Source organism: Oreochromis aureus, linkage group 3 (assembly GCF_013358895.1).
Source record: "Oreochromis aureus strain Israel breed Guangdong linkage group 3, ZZ_aureus, whole genome shotgun sequence".
In the NCBI taxonomy this organism is placed as follows: domain Eukaryota; kingdom Metazoa; phylum Chordata; class Actinopteri; order Cichliformes; family Cichlidae; genus Oreochromis; species Oreochromis aureus.
Genome location: NC_052944.1, coordinates 70,037,886 through 70,056,821, shown reverse-complemented (window position 1 = coordinate 70,056,821; position 18,936 = coordinate 70,037,886). Strand labels below are relative to the sequence as shown.

General features: G+C 40.5%; 1 long non-coding RNA gene and 1 pseudogene across 1 annotated transcript; one reads left to right on the top strand and one right to left on the bottom strand.

Moving 5' to 3' along the window:
- Window positions 1-7,960: 7,960 nt before the first annotated feature.
- LOC120437452 lies at window positions 7,961-8,819 on the top strand. The gene is made up of 5 exons (XR_005611141.1): window positions 7,961-8,079; window positions 8,345-8,406; window positions 8,482-8,544; window positions 8,629-8,688; window positions 8,771-8,819. It is a non-coding gene; the product is annotated as an uncharacterized LOC120437452 (long non-coding RNA).
- Window positions 8,820-9,023: 204 nt separating this feature from the next.
- LOC120437449 lies at window positions 9,024-10,315 on the bottom strand (annotated as a pseudogene).
- Window positions 10,316-18,936: the final 8,621 nt, after the last annotated feature.

The window sequence follows — 18,936 nt, the reverse complement described above, 5'->3', positions numbered from 1 at the left end:
GTGAATAAACATGGTGCTGTCAATAATAAACATTGTTTGTTTATTGTTTCTTCCAATGAAAAACATTCATAATGTCACACTCAGTAGTTTATGGTGAAAACAAAGTGTCTGATAAACTACAGACACATGGAAATGTGACCAAGACTGGACGTCCTTCTGGATCACATCTCCTGAACAGTTCAGAGTTCCTCCTGTTAACCCTCTCAGTGAAGCCTGAAATAAACAATAAGCTTGTTTTTATACAGTCAGTTAATTTCATGAATGAACAGCTTTCTGTAACAAGCAGCACAAATTCAAAAGGCAAAAACATGCAGATTTGATGAGGAGATAATCTGCTAACACAAGTATCACAGTGTTAGACAGGTAGTACAGAACAATCCACAAAATCTCAAACTGAAACACAGCTGGTAGAAATTATCTGCAATTTTATTGTGTACAATTTCCAGTGAAGTATCTCATATATTTAAACTTTATTTTTTTTTCCTCATTAGCAATATTGTAATTGTTGCCATTGTGCTTGTTAAATGGCCTTTAATATGGGTCAGATATTCACCTGTGTTTTCAACCAAAACTAATTAGTTGAATCATGGTGAGACAAAAGAGCGAAATGTAAAGAAAATATTTTTTCTCTGATTTTAATTCTTTTTTTCTCCATTCTAAACTTAATTTCTTAATGGGCATTAACCTAAAAACCAACACGTTCTCACTCCCACCTCGTCAAATGTGTGACGCATGGTCAGGCTCCCTCTGCTTCACTTATCGACGCGCAGGGTACCCCCCTCGCGTCGAGAATTGACGTGCAGGGTCCTCCTATTGAATACTATACTGATCCCTAAACGTTGTTTATTGACGACAAGAGATTTCCGCGGAAGAGCCTGTTGTCCGTATATTTACATATTTCCGAAATCACATTGTAGTGACGTGTACTGAACACAATATATTATATAATGTAAGCAACTACCTGAGAAACATCAGATACAGCAGATAAATTAATTATAGGCTATTACTTTTGTATCGTTTATTGCTTTTATGGAGGGAGAGGTGTATGCTGGGTAATGGCACAGCTAGCGACCGGGTGACCCGCTTCGGATGTTATCAGTCCATACAATGGGCGTTATTATAGAGTTAAGCTAATGTCAAAGGAGTTTGCAAAGAAAAGCGTCTGGACTTCTTTAAGTTGCTTGAAGACGTTTCACCTCTCATCCGAGAAGCTTCTTCAGTTCTAAGGTCAAATGGCCGAGTCCCAGATTTAAACCCAGTGGGAGTATCCCCCAAGGAGGGACAAAGGACCCCTGGTGATCCTCTAATCACATGCGCCAAGGTGTGAAAGCGGGTGTGGGACCTAATCAGCCAGGGTTTCGGGTGAGCCCATTGTGAAACCTGGCCCCACCTTGTCATGTGAATTCCTGAGGTCAGATGGCCCAGGATGTGAGTGGGCGTTAAGGCGTCTGGGGAGGGAACTCAAAACTGGATTATAGATGGCAGACAGTTGGTGTCGTAAACCACCGCCTCTGTTCAAAGATGGTCGCTCACAGTGGACATAGATGGCCTCTTTCACTCCTCTTTCAAACCATCTGTCCTCTCTGTCCAATATGTGAACATTGGCATCCTCGAAAGAGTGACCTTTATCCTTAAGATGCAGATGGACTGCTGAGTCTTGTCCTGTGGAGGTGGCTCTTCTATGTTGTGCCATACGCTTGTGAAGTGGCTGTTTGGTCTCTCCAATGTAGAGGTCTGGGCATTCCTCACTGCACTGTACAGCATACACCACGTTGTTCAGTCTGTGTTTTGGAGTTTTGTCTTTCGGGTGAACCAGTTTGTGTCTGAGTGTGTTGCTGGGTCTGAAGTACACTGGGATGTCGTGCTTGGAGAAAACTCTCCTGAGTTTCTCTGATACACCGGCTACATAGGGGATGACAACGTTGTTGCGTCTGTCTTTCTTATCCTCCCTCGGCCATTTGACCTTAGAACTGAAGAAGCTTCTCGGATGAGAGGTGAAACGTCTTCAAGCAACTTAAAGAAGTCCAGACGCTTTTCTTTGCAAACTCCTTTGACTACGATGACCTGGATGACTGAGAACCTTCACAGACGAGTTAAGCTAATGTCCTCAGGGTTGACTGCAGGGGCGGCCAGAAACTGAGCTCCAGTGGTTGGACTGGTGAACTGCTTCATTAAGCAGGACATGATCTCTAGAATCTCTGAACACGCCAACAAACACAGGGTCCAAAGAACTGAAAGATGAAAATCAGAACTGCAGAAAACTAAACACGTCTTTAGAAGTAATTTTTATGTCCAAATAAATTACAAAGAAAAAATGTTTTTATTATCATCATATGAAGCAATCAATACATGTACGAGACCACAGCAGGCAAAATATTAAAAAGACTCTTTTTGGGACATTGTTATATAAAAGAGTTTATTTCTAAACTCACCTCTCTGAACAATGTCAAGTGCCATGAAAGACCCTCAGTACATACTTCAAAATGTTTACTTTTAAAGTCTGGAAGCCAAACCTTCATTATTTTAATGTGAAAGAAACAAAGCAGGAAGTGCTTGGTAATTTGTGCCAAAGAAGAGAAGTGTCTCACTACAGTAGTGACTGTCACTAATGAATCAGAGAAATAAATATCAGCTTTTGTGTGTAACTGCTCTTATGTTTTAGAGAAGAAATGTGCAGATGTTCATACCAGCTGTTCTTCAGCCTGTAGAAACCATCATACAGCTGCTACATCAGGACAGATTAATGTTCCAAATACTGTATTAGTTTGGTAAGGTTTTGTTTGTTATGCATCGTGCCCATTTCTCATTTCTAGCTGCCCAAACTAACACAGCAGAATGGATCTGCCATATTGGTCGAGGTCTTCTGGAAACATGCTGGAAGCTTAACCACTGTGATGTATGTTGTACATAGTTTGCTTATAATCACAGTATAGTGCACATTATGGTAATTTTAAAAGAAGCTGTTTAAACTGTTAGCTTCAAAGGTCAGACAGATGAACAATGAGACTCTGAAGTGAGAGAAATAATTATTTGGTTTCATTTAACTATCATAACAATTTGTAGCATAGTTATAGCCGATAAATGGAGCTTTACACGTCTAGATTAGTAATCGTGTATTATCAAAATAACAACTGTTGCGAAATCAGTTTCACCCCGGTTCTTTTTATTCCTCGGGCATCCAGAGATGGCACTGGAACTCAGTAGATATTTCACAAAACCTTTATTCATCTTCATTTAAGCATGTATCTTCTTGAAGGGGAGACGTGCAAGGCCGGTGTCCCTCTGCAAAATCTCCACTCCTTTGTCTGTGAAACACAGTTTTGTAGAAGCGACCCCATCATAAAACCCCCATGGTGTACTGCAAACTCTGTGTGTCTGTGTGTGTATGCACGAGCACGTGAGTGCCTGTGTGTGCGCATACCTGTATGTCTATGTGAGTGCACGTGAGTGCCTGTGTGTGCATGTACCCGTGTGTCTATGTGAGTGCACGTGTGTATGTGTGAGTGCACATGAGTGAGTGTGCATGTGGGTGTGGGTGCGTAACAGTTAAAGCACTGTGTGTGTGTGTGTGTGTGTGTGTGTGTCTCTGTGTACGTGACTTCCTGCCGGTCATAAAAGTAATCCCCTCACCCAAGCTACACCAAATTCCTTTAGACAACATACAAAACACGGTTAATATATTACAAACACTGAGACCCCCACTCTGCATCCACTGGGCCATTGGCCTCTTGTTGTCTTACATTTACAGATAAGCATGTGAAGAGTCTCCTGCAAACCTACTTCTAAGTTATAACAATTATGAGTTTTTATTAAAGGTACAAGCATCAGCATCAGAAACCCCCAACTGTAGCTTCCTGTCTCCTTTTATGACACCAGACCCCCAGTGTCAATAAATTCATTTCTCTCTAAACAATTACACACACTCTCAAGCCTACAGCTAAGCCAAACTGAAACACACAGACAACTCCTTTCCTATTCATCTGATCTAAACAAATTTAACACATTACATTCTAATAATTATTTTCTTGTACTCACACAAGTTACACTCATCATCACATACAGTGTTTGTGTTGTCAGTTTGTTCAGTCACTGTTTGTAAATAGATTGTAACAGGTTTAAACCTCAGACAACAGGTTTGATCTTTCAGTTGCTGAAACATTCATTGATTCATTGATTCTGAAAATGTAACACAGGCAAGACTGAATTCATGAATTTGTGTAACAGAGTTTTTCCTCTTGACAATAGATATTACAAGAACACTGAAAGTAAGTACACACTGCAGTCCTTGGAGTTAAGCACACAGAGATAACCTAACAAAAAAAAAACACACTAAGAGATTGATTTGAACTTTAAATTTTACTTCTACATTTGAAATGTTTAAAACAAAGTGAAATGGAGACAGTATTGGATTACAATGCAAAAGTGGTTGATAGTTGGATTTTACACTTATAGGAAAAGAAATGTAAATATAATCATAATTTTAAAATAACAAAAAAATGTTGTAGGAATAATATGCCAAGTTATTGGACTGCTTCAAAGTGGGTGGTCTAGGCTGCTCATGGTTCATGTTTATTAAGCTTAAGCTCCAGATGTTCATATAGCCCATTGTTAATTTGAATGCTGTATAATTCTATGATCTCTCTTTTAAAAAAAATAGTCATTCGGTTGGATTTTTTTTCCTTTTCTAAATAGTTTTGTGACTGAAATATCCATTCATTTTGGTCTCATCTGGACTCTTTTATGAAATATGGCTCTGTTTCACAAGTTCTGTAGCTCCAATGAGATACTAGTATGAACCCTAATTTTGTGTTTTTTACATGTTTTAGATCAAACAAACAACAATAACAAGAAGCACAGCAGAAACTGAAAGACCAATTTTCAGTTCAACAGATCCATCCTTCTTTCCTCCATCCTTGTTCCCTCCATCCTTCATCCCTCCATCCTCTATGTGTCCTCTTGGTCGACCTGCAGGTGAGAAACAGGTGTGAGGTGTCAGCTGTCAGGTAGGTGATGAGTGAAGAACAGAACAGAATCCATTTCCTCTTCAAACTGCTGTCAGACATCATCTACTGCACTCTGATCACATCACTCAGACCAGCTGCTTTCTACAAAGTCTCATCAACAACATCTTTAGAAACAAACATCAACAACCAGGAAGCAGCTTCACCTCTGATCACACACACACTCAACTCTACTCACTCACCTGGAGGATCAACAACACTCAGGTAGGTGTTGTTGATGATATTCATACTGTCTCCCTCTTTCTGGACACGACACTCGTATGTTCCAGTGTCATTAGTCGTCACATTGTTCAGAATCAAAGACACGTCTCCATCCTTCATCTGTCTGTCCTGCAGATCCACTCGATTCTTAAACGATGGATGCTGGTTATCTGGAACAAACTTCCCACCCCGGTAAACAAACACAAATTCTGACTCCAGGGCCCTGTTTCAGAAAGCCGGTTTAGTGCAAACTCTGAGTAAGTATACCCTGAGTTAACGAAAACTCTGGGTTTTCGGTTTCACAAAGCGAGTTTAGATTAATTCTGAGTGAGTTACTATGACGACACACTCCGTGAAGCTAACCTGCCCCTTAGCAGGTTTACTTCAACTAACCCTGACCTTCTCCGCCTCTTTGTCGGAAACCTGACTGTAGGAAGTGTCAGACATGGCGTGCCCCTTCCTTGAAGAGCCAGTAGATGTTGAAGCCCAAATTCTCCGCAGAGCTCTCCGCCGGGAGAGAGTGATTAGAGCGTTTGGACATTTTATCATTTCCTGATGATTTTCTGTGTGAACGTTACCGTTTTCAGCACAATCTATAATTTATTTGAATAACATCCTCAGGCCTTATATTGCTCATGTGACACATCGCGGACATTCTCTCAGTTCTGTACATATTATTTGTATTGCACTTCGTTTTTTTTTTGCAAGCGGGAGCTTTCTGTATAATATTGGTGACGCTGAGCACGTTTCCAAGGCTACCGTCTGTCGGGCAGTCAGGAATGTTACAGTTGCACTGAAACGTCTCCTGTACTCGTTTGTGGTGTTCCCGGTCATAGACCCACAAGATTTATCAAAGAGGATTCCACAAAATTGCAGGTATCAGGATGAACAAAACCTAATTCATGATGTGGTGATACTTGAACTACTACTTAGATTTTACATTTATTTTCAGGGTTCCCAGGCGGGATTGGCTGTATAGATGGCACTCACATTCCAATCATTGCTCCTTCAGTAAATGAAGGAGACTATGTGAACAGGAAGTCTTTCCACAGCATTAATGTACAGGTACATAGTTCCTGTAGCATTTCAAACTAACAAATTATTTCATTATAGTAATGGAGTATAGTATAGGCCAACTGCTCCGCCTCTGTGAGTGGTGGTGGTGGAGGACCCCCCACCTGTTTTCGGGCCTCGCTTTTTTTTTCTGTTGGCTACTAACGGGTCACATTTGAGCATACAGAGTAAGCAAATATGTACTTGTAATGTGCTCAGATAATTTCAATAAGTGCTTACAGAAAGAAAATTAATGTAGCCTCTAACTGCAATTGATTTACATAGGACAAACAGACCAAGCACTATGGCTCATAATACAATTACACCTTACCTGTTTGGACTATATTTTTATATTTCATTTTACTTGCTGCCAGGAACGTTTGGGGCCTGTTGGGTTGCACCTGCGCTCACATCACATCACAAAATAAAATGTATAAAATAAAAATAAAATGAAATGTAATAAAATAACGTGTTAAATGGGTGGAAATCCCTAGATAAATGTTTAAATTAACACTCACGCATTGACTCTGGCGGCTATGTTTTGCCATGCATGCTCCCTTTCTTTTGCAGCTGAGGCTGTGTTACTTTTTCATAAAATTTGCATGTTATCGGCATATGCTGCCATCAAATTTCGGCCTCAAAGCGCTGTAAAATACATTGACGCGCCTTCTTTCCCTCCGTCTCCATGGTGACTCGCAATCTGTGCTCCACTAATCAGGGCTTTTATGCGCGCGCTTAACTTGGGGTTAAAAGCAACTCCGTGTTGATTGAACTAATTGTTATCAGCCTTTCTGAAACCGAATATTCTGAGTTGGACAGTTCGGGGTTACTCAACCCTGAGTATCATTTTAACTCTGAGTTTTCTAAACCGGCTTTCTGAAACAGGGCCCAGGGCCCTGTTTCAGAAAAGCGTTTAGAAAACTCAGAGTTAAAAATGATACTCAGGGTTGAGTAACCCCGAACTGTCCAACTCGGAATATTCGGTTTCAGAAAGGCTGATAACAATTAGTTCAATCAACGCGGAGTTGCTTTAACCCCAAGTTAAGCAGCGACGAGGATACATAAAGCCCTGATTGGTGGAGCACAGATTAAGCGAGTCACCATGGAGACGGAGGGAAAGAAGGCGCGTCAATGTATTTTACACCGCTTGAGGCCGCGGTGATGGCAGCATATGCCGATAACATGCAAATTTTATGAAAAAGTAACACAGCCTCAGCTGCAAAAGAAAGGGAGCATGCATGGCAAAACATAGCCGACAGAGTCAATGCGTGAGTGTTAATTTAAACATTGATCTGGGATTTCCACCCATTTAACACGTTATTTTATTATATTTCATTTTATTTTTTAGTTTATACATTTTATTTTGTGATGTGATGTGAGCGAGGTGCAACCCAACAGGCCCCAAACGTTCCTGGCAGCAAGTAAAATGAAATATAAAAATATAGTCCAAACAGGTAAGGTGTAATTGTATTATGAGCCATAGTGCTTGGTCTGTTTGTCCTATGTAAATCAATTGCAGTTAGAGGCTACATTAATTTTCTTTCTGTAAGCGCTTATTGAAATTATCTGAGCACATTACAAGTACATATTTGCTTACTCTGTATGCTCAAATGTGACCCGTTATAGCCAACAGAAAAAAAAGCGGAGGTCTGAAAAACAGGTGGGGTCCTCCACCACCACCACCACACAGAGGCTGAGCAGTTGGCCCTCAGCCAAAACAGTGGGCGCCCTGTGGCTGAAGGCATCTCTGCGGGGACATCCTCTGAGTCAATAACCCCGCAAGACACAAGTGCCTACATAAGAGGTAAATTCAAAATAATACATGATGTGCATACATCCTTTCTTCACAGTCACCTTTGCAGTGCTACTCATTCATGTGATAAACTCTTTACCATAATGAATTATTTTGTAGTGAAGTTATTTTCCTACTGATTTTGCCTTCCCTCAGTCTTGGTTGTCTTTGAGAGCATAATGACAATGAAGTGTAAGGTGATTGGTATATGTTTGTTAATTGCCATTTGGTCCCTTGTAAGTTATAAGTGACCTGTATAAACCTCATATTCTATCAGTTGATGGTGATGGTGTACTGCATCTGGTGCAGCCTCCTGTTGAGCCAGACCAACATGCAGTTGTGAGTACTCTTAATGCTCCACAGATCATATGAGTTTACAGTAGAACAGCAATGTTGTTAATTTCTTTACTACAGGAAAATAATGAAGAAACATTGACAGCTGTTACAGAGGAGGAAGCAACAGAGACACTTTATGAGGTTTACATCTTACAATGGAAAATATAACAATTGAATAAAATGTGGTACTATAATAAAACCATGGACTTTCTATGTCTCTAACAGAGTGATGATGGAAATGCAGAGGAAGAGGGTCCAGCCACTTCTCCAACAAACCTTTCCTCAGTAAGATGTTCAGCACTGATTTACAACCAACCTAAGTAGGCATGTACTATGAATGTCAATGCTATTTTCTGTGTTTCAATAGCTCCCTGTAAAGCAGCTGTACAAGACCTATTTGATCAAGAAAATAAAAATGCGACTTGGAAATGGAACACTTGAGCAGCAGATCCAAAAGACCAAGATTGAGATTTTACTGCTGGAACATCAGTTAAGGGTGGGTGAAGTGGTCAGAGATGAACGAATTATTTCAGTGTTTGAACAACATAATAATATACTTATTAATACTTTGTGTACAGGAAATACAGGCAACCAATAAAGCCAGTTGAACAAAAGATCTGTTTATTCTTCATTCAACATGTTGAGGTGATGGGTCAAAGGAAATGACTGCTCTTCCATCTTGTATGTCCGTGGGAGGGTCAGGATGTTCATGGTTTGGATCACTGCTGATGTTTGGTTCAGAAGGACAGTGTTCTCCTCTAATTGTGGCAATGTTGTGAAGAATCACACATGCCACAATAATGTCACATGCCCTTTCTGGGGTGACCCTGAGTCTTTGAAGGCACTGGAACCGGGCCTTAAGCATTCCGATAGTCATTTCAACTCTGGCTCTTGTCCTGCAATGAGCCAGATTATATCGCTGCTGTGGGCCCGGTTCAGGGTCAGGGTAAGGGGTAAGCAAATAGGGTAAACATGGATACCCCTTATCACCAAGCAAGTAGCCAGTGAACTCTCCTAAGACAGAAGGATACACTTCAGTTCAAATGTCCCTGTAGCAATTGGTCTTTATATATTTTAAAGTATTTTCAACTCACCATGTCCAAATTTTGTGCTCAGTGTACATTCACGAAAAATTCATGAGTCATGAACAGAGCCTGGCCACTTGGCTTCCACATTTGTGATAATGTTGGCAGCATCACATATGATCTTCACAGTGCAGAGGACACAAATTAGCATCCATTACCATAATGAAATAATGTGTTAGTTTGAAATGCTACAGGGAACTATGTACCTGTACATTAATGCTGTGGAAAGACTTCCTGTTCACATAGTCTCCTTCATTTACTGAAGGGGCAATGATTGGAATGTGAGTGCCATCTATACAGCCAATCACGCCTGGGAACCCTGAAAATAAATGTAAAATTTAAGTAGTAGTTCAAGTATCACCACATCATGAATTAAGTTTTGTTCATCCTGATACCTGCAATTTTGTGGAATCCCTCTTTGATAAATTTTGTGGGTCTATGACCGGGGAACACCACAAACGAGTACAGGAGACGTTTCAGTGCAACTGTAACATTCCTGACTGCCCGACAGACGGTAGCCTTGGAAACGTGCTCAGCGTCACCAATATTATACAGAAAGCTCCCGTTTGCAAAAAACGAAGTGCAATACAAATAATATGTACAGAACTGAGAGAATGTCCGCGATGTGTCACATGAGCAATATAAGGCCCGAGGATGTTATTCAAATAAATTATAGATTGTGCTGAAAAACGGTAACGTTCACACAGAAAATCATCAGGAAATGATAAAATGTCCAAACGCGCTCTAATCACTCTCTCCCGGCGGAGAGCTCTGCGGAGAATTTGGCCTTCAACATCTACTGGCTCTTCAAGGAAGGGCCACGCCATGTCTGACACTTCCTACAGTCAGGTTTCAGACAAAGAGGCGGAGAAAGTCAGGGTTAGTTGAAGTAAACCTGCTAGGGGGCAGGTTAGCTTCACGGAGTGTGTCGTCATAGTAACTCACTCAGAATTAATCTAAACTCGCTTTGTGAAACCGAAAACCCAGAGTTTTCGTTAACTCAGGGTATACTTACTCAGAGTTTGCACTAAACCGGCTTTCTGAAACAGGGCCCAGGTGTGTGTGGATTCCTGGGTGGGACCGGTCAGCTGGCAGGGCCACACCCACCAGGCCTAAAAGTGCCTGCCACGACCGCACCCTCACACACATGCACACACCCATAAACACCTGACAGTACACAAACACGGAACACAGGACAGCAGACACAACCATAATAACAATAATAACAATAACCACAATAATAATAATAATAATAATAATAATAACTACAATAGTAGTCCACACTGCTCACGGACCCCGAATCCCTGGAGCTGGGTCCGTGACACTGTCTTTCTGAAGTAAAAAAAGTACGTTAGTAAAACTGGCTAAAGTAAAGCTGGACACTGTTTGCATACAATTACAATGATAAGATGCTGCATTTTCTATATAAAGAAACAAGTTCAGGTGGAGGTGAAGTAGAGAGAAAGGTAACAACTGGATAAACTTAACGGCAGTGTCGGAGGTCCAAGGAGAAAACCAGAAAAGGCACAGCTTTCCAAAGTGTTTCCACTGGAGTGATAATGGTTACATAAAATGCAAAAAGAATTTAAATAACTATCTAAAAAGCAATGCTGAAATAACAGGGGTGCTGAATATCATTTCCCTGCTGAATGTATATCCCTCTATGGCATGTTGTTGCTCTTGGGCAAGAAACTAAATTTTTGGTGATTACACTGTCCTTTAATTATTATTGTCTTCATTTATTTACTTGTTATGTGACACCAACACCTCAGTGCTTAGCAAAATGAGGAGTAGATGAAGGTTTGACCTTTGACTTGTGGGTGGAGCAAACCCTTCAGGTGCTAAATCGGCACATGACACAGTCAAAGCTACTGGTCAGACTAATATCATTTGTATGCATGTTCAAATTGAAATAAGTACATTTAAAAAAATATGAGCTCCATGCTGGTGGCATTTAAGCAAATATAAATCTCTTCAAAAAGCCAATCTGTGTCTCACACAGCAATGTGAGTGAATGTAGTCATTCAACTTCCTGTGGAAAGGGGAGGGACTGACCTCTTAAGGTGAGGCAGAAACAAAGGATTAAAAACAAAGCAGGAGGACAAAAACATGGTGAGTGTTATTGTGCATTTATGTGTTTGTCAAAATAATCAGAAAATTAGTTCCTGACTGGAAAACATGAAACGAATGTTTCGCAAGTTAGAACAAAAACTGTGAATGTTGTTTTGTCAGCTTTGTTACTCAAGTTTGTGACATCATCCAGAAAGAAGCATGATGGATAACATTAAATCTTTGCTTCATGGTCAGGACATCTTCCTGTCTTTCTGTGGTTTTTAAGAGAGAACAAGGATCTGTTAATAAACCTAGTTGACCCGCCACCTAATAAATTATGTGTGTGTGTGTGTGTTTGTATTTAGGTGTCATATGTCTGTTGTATTTCCTGTTCTGCAAGTCCCAGGTTTCTATAAATATGTTTGTCCGGATTTTCAACCTGCACTCACAGTTGTTGTTCTGCCAGACTGCCTAAAGATGAGAAGTTTATCTGAGGACAGAGCAGAGTTCCCAGGAATCAGCAGTATGTCCATGAACAGTGACAATTCTTGAGATTATCCTCCAGTCTTCAGTCATGAACCTGGATCCTCAGGCACAAAGTAAGAGACTGCTTCTGTTTTACTTATACAACACCACTTTTTCCACAATGCACAATCTTTTGCACAACCCACTCTCATTGTTAAACTTTTCTGTTTCACTGTCTTGTGTCTGTATCGTTTACCTCTGTCTGGTGTTGCCCTGTGTTTTAGAGTTTTAGCAAATGGAGTTTTTGTAGTCCCGCGTTCATTTTCTGTTATTTGTAGCACCATGGGTCTTGTAGGAACGCTGTCTCGTTTCACTGTGTGCCGTAACACTGCACATGTTGAAATAACAATAAGGCAACTTTACTTGATTTACTGTAAATTATAATCCATCAGATTCTCCTGTGTCTTAATGATACAGTCATGAAGTTTGTTATCTTACACACTTAGGATTGTTAAAAACTTTGTTTCCTGGCTTCAGGTAGGCTTTATTAACATTTTAGCTCTTTTCCAGTCATTTTGATCAAAGCACTCAAAAAACTCACACAGTCATATTTTTAACAATAAATCATGGCACGGTGATTTTCCTCAGTCAATGACTTTCACAGCTGTGTTGCTGTCTCTCTGTATTATGTGTTTAATGTCTTTATATTTTTTCCCATTAAGTTTTGTAGTTTTATCTTCATTTGTAAAATAACTGCTTTTCTACTTTATCTATGATGTTGATTTGGTTAGACGCTACCAACGTTAGCACCTTACATGTGAACATGCTCTTGGCAAGACCTTGTCTTAAAATAGTGAGTTAATTAACTAGCTTTGTGTTACACATTATCCTGTTTACCAGTGTTTGAACTAGTAAATCCAGATGAAAGACCAAGAACTTAGATATGTAACAGAAAAACCTAAACAAAAACTGAAACTTAAAAATATTAACTATGGATTCAAGAGTCATCTTAAAAGGAAGACCATGGTTCCAGCTTACCCTAAAGTACAGTGGTTTTAAGAACATCCAGTGCTTCAGCCTCATGAGTCTGACACAGAGAGAAGCTGCTTAATGGCCACCAAGAGGAACATGTAGAACAATCTGGGCTTCCTTCTATGTTTGCATTTCAAAGTAAATCATCAAGGATGTTTTACTTTTGATAGGCAGGAATAACCTGTAAGAGTTATTTATACTAATGTGGATTAATACTCAGATTGTCACCATACTCTTTCACAAAAGGTTAGAAAAGGAATATTCACAATTTAGACTTTTTTAATGGATCATATTTTATTGAGAATATTTAGCAGGAGCAAAGCAAAAGTAGAATCAAAGAATAATAGTCACAAAAACAAATCACTTGAATCTGGTTTTGGTCTCATCTTTGAAAGGAGACACATTAGCATGCCTTGGCCATGACACACCTATCTCTGTGTAAATATAATTCAAGAGGAAAAGACCCGAGTTCTTGGAAGCTGTATTCCAGTCAGAAACAATGAAATCCCAATCATCTAAATCATGCTTAGTCATCCTGATCAAGCAGCTAAAGGTTTCTCTCTGTCACGGCGAGTGAGAAGAGCCGTGTGGAGATAATGAAGGAGGATCCAAACGCAGGCACTTATAACGGTGAGGTGGTTTATTGAACACAAAATGCAAAAGGAGAAACAGCAAACGGGACTGAAAACTATCTAAACTGAGAATAACTAAACTACTGAACACAAACCAGGACCTGAACATGAAAGAGGGCGAGCAGAGGCAGACGACGGAAGACAGCAGGGTAGATTCACAGATGAAGCAGGGTGGATACGCAGACGGACCAGCAACTACAATACAGAGGACACGACTTAAATACACACAGAGAAACACAGGGAGATTACACACAGGTGGGAGACACAGCTGGGAGTAATCAACAAGACGAGACAAAGGTAAAACTGAACACACTCACATGAGACGCAGACCTTCACAATAAAACAGGAACAAGAAACCATCACACTAAGACGCAGACTCGACACTGAGAGACAGACAGAATGACACATGGAACCTGAACTCACACAAACATGAGAACACAAATCCTAAATATAAATAAACAGAAACTAGTAATCATCATCACCACCACAATCAGCACAACAAGAAAATAAGAAAACAATCCATCATTCAAAAAATAAACCAAAACATAATAAACTCAAAATACTGGGTCCGACGGACCCAGAACCGTGACACTCTCCCTCAGACAAGATCTGGGCTGTGTGCCCTGCTGGTACAAAGAATCCAGCAGAGCAGCGCGCACACACGCACCAAATCACAGTAAACGATTAGGTATTAAAACCATTACGACTCAAACGGCATTTTTCATTCATCATATTTATTAGATTAATTTATTTACTTTCATTATATCTCTCCTTAAGAGTAAAAGATGATTTACTGTTAGCAAAAGCACATACAGATAAACTCTGTTAAGACTCTGTGTAACTTTTATCATAACACGCTGGAGATTAAGACCTTTTACCTTCTTTCAGATGTAATGAGAGGAAACCAGAAGGCAATCAGTTTCAACCTCACCTCTCTTGACCGTTCACATATTTATTTATTTATTTACTTAATTATTTTTGCCAAACAACCTCTCACAAAGCAGCTGGTTTGCTGTCTGTCTGTATGTGTTTGACCTCTTAATGTTGATGATGATTAGTTAGATGATGCCAACTAAAAACCTTTCACGTGAACATGCGCGTAGCTAGACCTTGTGTTAAAATAGCGAGTTAATTAACTACCTTTGTGTGACTTATTATCCCGATTCCCGTTGCCAGGATTAGTTAATCCAGATAAAATGAAAAATAACTTTGATATGTAACAGAAAAACCTAAACAAAAAACAAACTCAAAAATATTAACTAAGGATTCAAAAGTGGCCTAAAAAGGATGACCATGGTGCCAGCTTCCCCTACAGAAAGTACAGTGGTTTTGAGAACATCCAGTGCTTCAGCCTCATGAGTCTGACACTGACAGAGCACCAGCTTAATGGCCAACAACAGGAACATAGAAGTAGAAGAAGAATGTGTGTTTCATTCTCTGTTTGTGCTTCCAGACATCAGCAGCACAAACACAGAGCAGAGTTTCCAGGAATCAGCACGATGCCCATGAACAGTGACAAGTCCAGAGATTATCCTCCAGTCTTCAGTCATGAAGCTAAACCCTCAGGCACAAAGTAAGAGATTCCTAATGTTTTAAAACTTAACTGAAGATGATTTTGTTTTTTGCAGTCTTGGATATTAATTCAAATGAGTTTGTTGGGGTGAGGTCACTGAATTGTTCTTAACCACCTCAGCAGCAGGTTTTATTTAAAATTAAAGATCAAGGTATGAAATGACTGCATTTGGAAGAATTAATTCTCTGGAAAGTCTCATATATATAAGCCACAATTGTGTGTTTCTTTCAGTTTGTAAAATTTATTTAACATATTTATATTGTTTTTTTCAGTTTTGTAGTTTTACCTTCATTAGTAAAATAACTGCTCTCCTGCCAGTACATTTATCCATGATCTTAATTGGCTAGATCCTCTCAACCACACACCTGTAATGTGAACACACTCGTAGCAAGACAGGCAAATTTTAGGTTAAAATTATTTAAGGATTTACAAAAAAATTAAGGATAATATAATATTATCCTGATCACCAATGTTAGAATTGGTGAATCCATAAAGGAAAACTACCTCAAGCATACAACAGAAAAATCTGGAACACGCACAATAACAACATGTGTGTTTGTGCTTCCAGATGTCAGCAGCACAAACATGGAACAGAGTTTCCGGGATCCAGCTCCATGTCCATGCACAGTGCCAGGTCTCGAGATTATCCTCCAGTCTTCAATCATGAACCTGGACCCTCAGTCACACAGTAAGAGACTGCTTCTGTTGTAAACTGAGCTGATGATGATTTTCTTTTTTGGAGTCTTTGATATTGTTTCAAAGGGGTTTGTCAGAGTGAAGCCACTAAATTATACTTAACCACCTCCAGAGTAGGTTAGTTTTTAGATTACCGATCAAAATGTATAAAATGACTGCTATTGGAAGTGTAAATTCTGTGGAGAGAAAAAGGCACCATTCTTGAAAGCTCTAGGTAAATTCTTTCTTCCAAAAAAAGGGGGATTATTTGGGTGAACTTTTTTTAGTAAAATCATTTTAAATTTTTGTGGTACTACTTTCTGTATAAAGTAGATAACACCAAGTGTGGTGTATGTGCACATTGATATGCCTGTGCCTTTCCACAACATGGTTAATAAAGTAAGTTACTAACAACAAACCAGCTGACATAAGTTTCAAGGAGATCACAGAAGTGCTGCAAAAACATTTCCAACCGAAGCCACTGATTATAGCTGAACGGTTCCGATTTCATAAACGAAATCAACTAAAGCATGAGTCTACATCGCAGTACATCGCAGAACTGCACCGGCTGTCGGAACACTGTCAGTTCGGGGAGGGGCTGTCAGATGCGCTGAGAGACTGTTTCGTCTGCGTTATGCACAATGAAAGTACACAGAAACTACTCCTCACAGAGGATAACCTCACGTTGCATTAGAGATAGCTATATCTATGGAGACAGCAGCAAAAGATGCAGGAGAGCTCCAGGGAAAATGCACGGAGCCATGTTCTGTAAATAAAATACGTCCGCAGCGCAATAATAAATTACAGATGTGCTTTGAGATGCGGCAAAAAGTCACATGATGCTGCTAATTAATGGTTTAAAGAGAAAGAATGCCTGCAATGTAACAAAACAGGGCATATACAGAAAATATGCAAATCAAAGCAGTATGATGTGGATAAGAGACAGAAAGCTGCATGAAGTAAATGAGACAGACTCAAATTATTCTCAGGAGGATTTGGCATGCCTGGAGCTGTACACAATACAAGAGAAAGATACAATATGGTGCAATATGGCTAACACCAAAAATACAAAGGGTTGAGTTACAGATGGAACTGGACACTGGGTCTGCCCTCTCACTGACCTCATATGAAGATTACAGAGACAAATTCCCCAAACTGAAACTGAAACACACCTCAGTGATACAAGACATTCCAGGAACACAGTGTTTTCTGGATGACATAATCGTCACTGGTGTTGATGAGGAGACTCATCTGGCTAACCTAACAGCAGTCCTGGCCAGGCTAGGAAAATATGGACTGAGAGCAAACAAAAACAAATGTGAGTTCTTCAAGGATGCCATTGAGTATTGTGGACACAATATTGACAGACATGGGCTCCACAAAACCAAGGACAAAGTTGAAGCAGTCCTGAAGGCACCAGAACCTAAAAATGTGAGTCAGCTCAGTCTTGGGCTTAATTAATTATTATCACAAGTTTCTACCAAACCTTTCAACAGTCCTGCACCCTCTGAACTCTCTGCTGCAACAAAATGTAAAATGGAAATGGACAAAAAATTGTGAAGAAGCATTTAATGGCGCAAAGCAGCTCATTACATCAGGGGAGGTTCTGACACACTTTGACCCCAGTCTATCACTTCGCCTCGCCTGTGATGCCTCACCATATGGCATTGGTGCCATGCTATCTCACAAAATGCCTGATGGATCAGAACGACCAGTTGCCTTTGCCTCAAGGTCCCTAAATGCAGCTGAGCGCAACTATGCGCAGATAGACAGAGAAGCACTCAGTCTAGTGTGGGGAGTGAAGAAGTTTAATCAGTATTTATATGGATGACACTTCACCCTAATCACAGACCACTGACCGCTGGGGCCCATCTTTAACCCTCAGAAAGGTATTCCAACCATGGCTGCGGAACGTTGTAGCGATGGGTTCCTTGGTGCATACACCTACACCACTGAGTTGAAAGGGACAAAGCTACATGGAAATCCAGATGGACTCTCACGTCTTCCATACATGCAACCCACCGAAGAAATGACTGATCCAGCAACTGTGTTTCATGTTGCACAAATGGAACCCCTACCTGTCACAAGTGCTCAGGTGAAAAGGGAAGCCGAGACACAATCTTGTCCAAAGTATACGATTTTACTGTGAATGGTTGGCTGTCCTGAAGTGACACTCAGTTCTCTGCATACTTCACCCGCATAGACCGACTATCCGTTTGCCAAGGATGTGTCAAAAAAGTCATGTCATCCTGCCACCAAAAATGCAAAGGTACTGGACTCACTGCACGATGGACATTTGGGTATGGTTAAGATGAAAAGTCTTGCTAGTGGCCAGGCATTGACTGTGAAACAGAGAATATGGCTAAATCCTGCACAGGTTGCCAGCAGACGCTGCGCCAGCCTCAAACAGTGCCTGTACATGCGTGGGAGTGGCCATTCCCTCCATGGCAACACATTCATATAGACTATGGCAGCCCATTTATGGACAAAATGTTCCTGGTTGTGGTTGATGCTCACTCAAAGTGGGCAGAAATCTTCCCTGTAAAGCAAGCAACGGCTGCCAGCACGATCAATAGTCTTTGGTCACTGTTTGCATGCACAGGTCTGCCACAACAGCTCATAAGTGACAATGGTCGTCAGTTTACTGGAGAGGAGTTCCAGTGTTTCCTTAGGAGTAACGGCATACGACATGTCACTTCAGCCCCCTATCATCCTGCAACAAATGGACAGCTGTCAATGAGCTTTCCTTCAAGCGGTCAATGAAAGCCAGTCGGACAGAGGGGAGGCCGCTACAACAGAAAATCAACAATTTCTTACTGGCTTACAGGAACACCGCCCATGCAACAACTGGACACACACCTGCAATGCTCTTCATGGGACAGAATCTGAGATCACGTCTAGATTTGCTGAAACCAGACATTCGGATGTCCAAGATAAACAGTCTTCCATGGTGGAAACAACAAGAAACAAAACCAGATTCTTCAGTGTTGGACAAAAAGTTCTCATCAGAGACTACAGA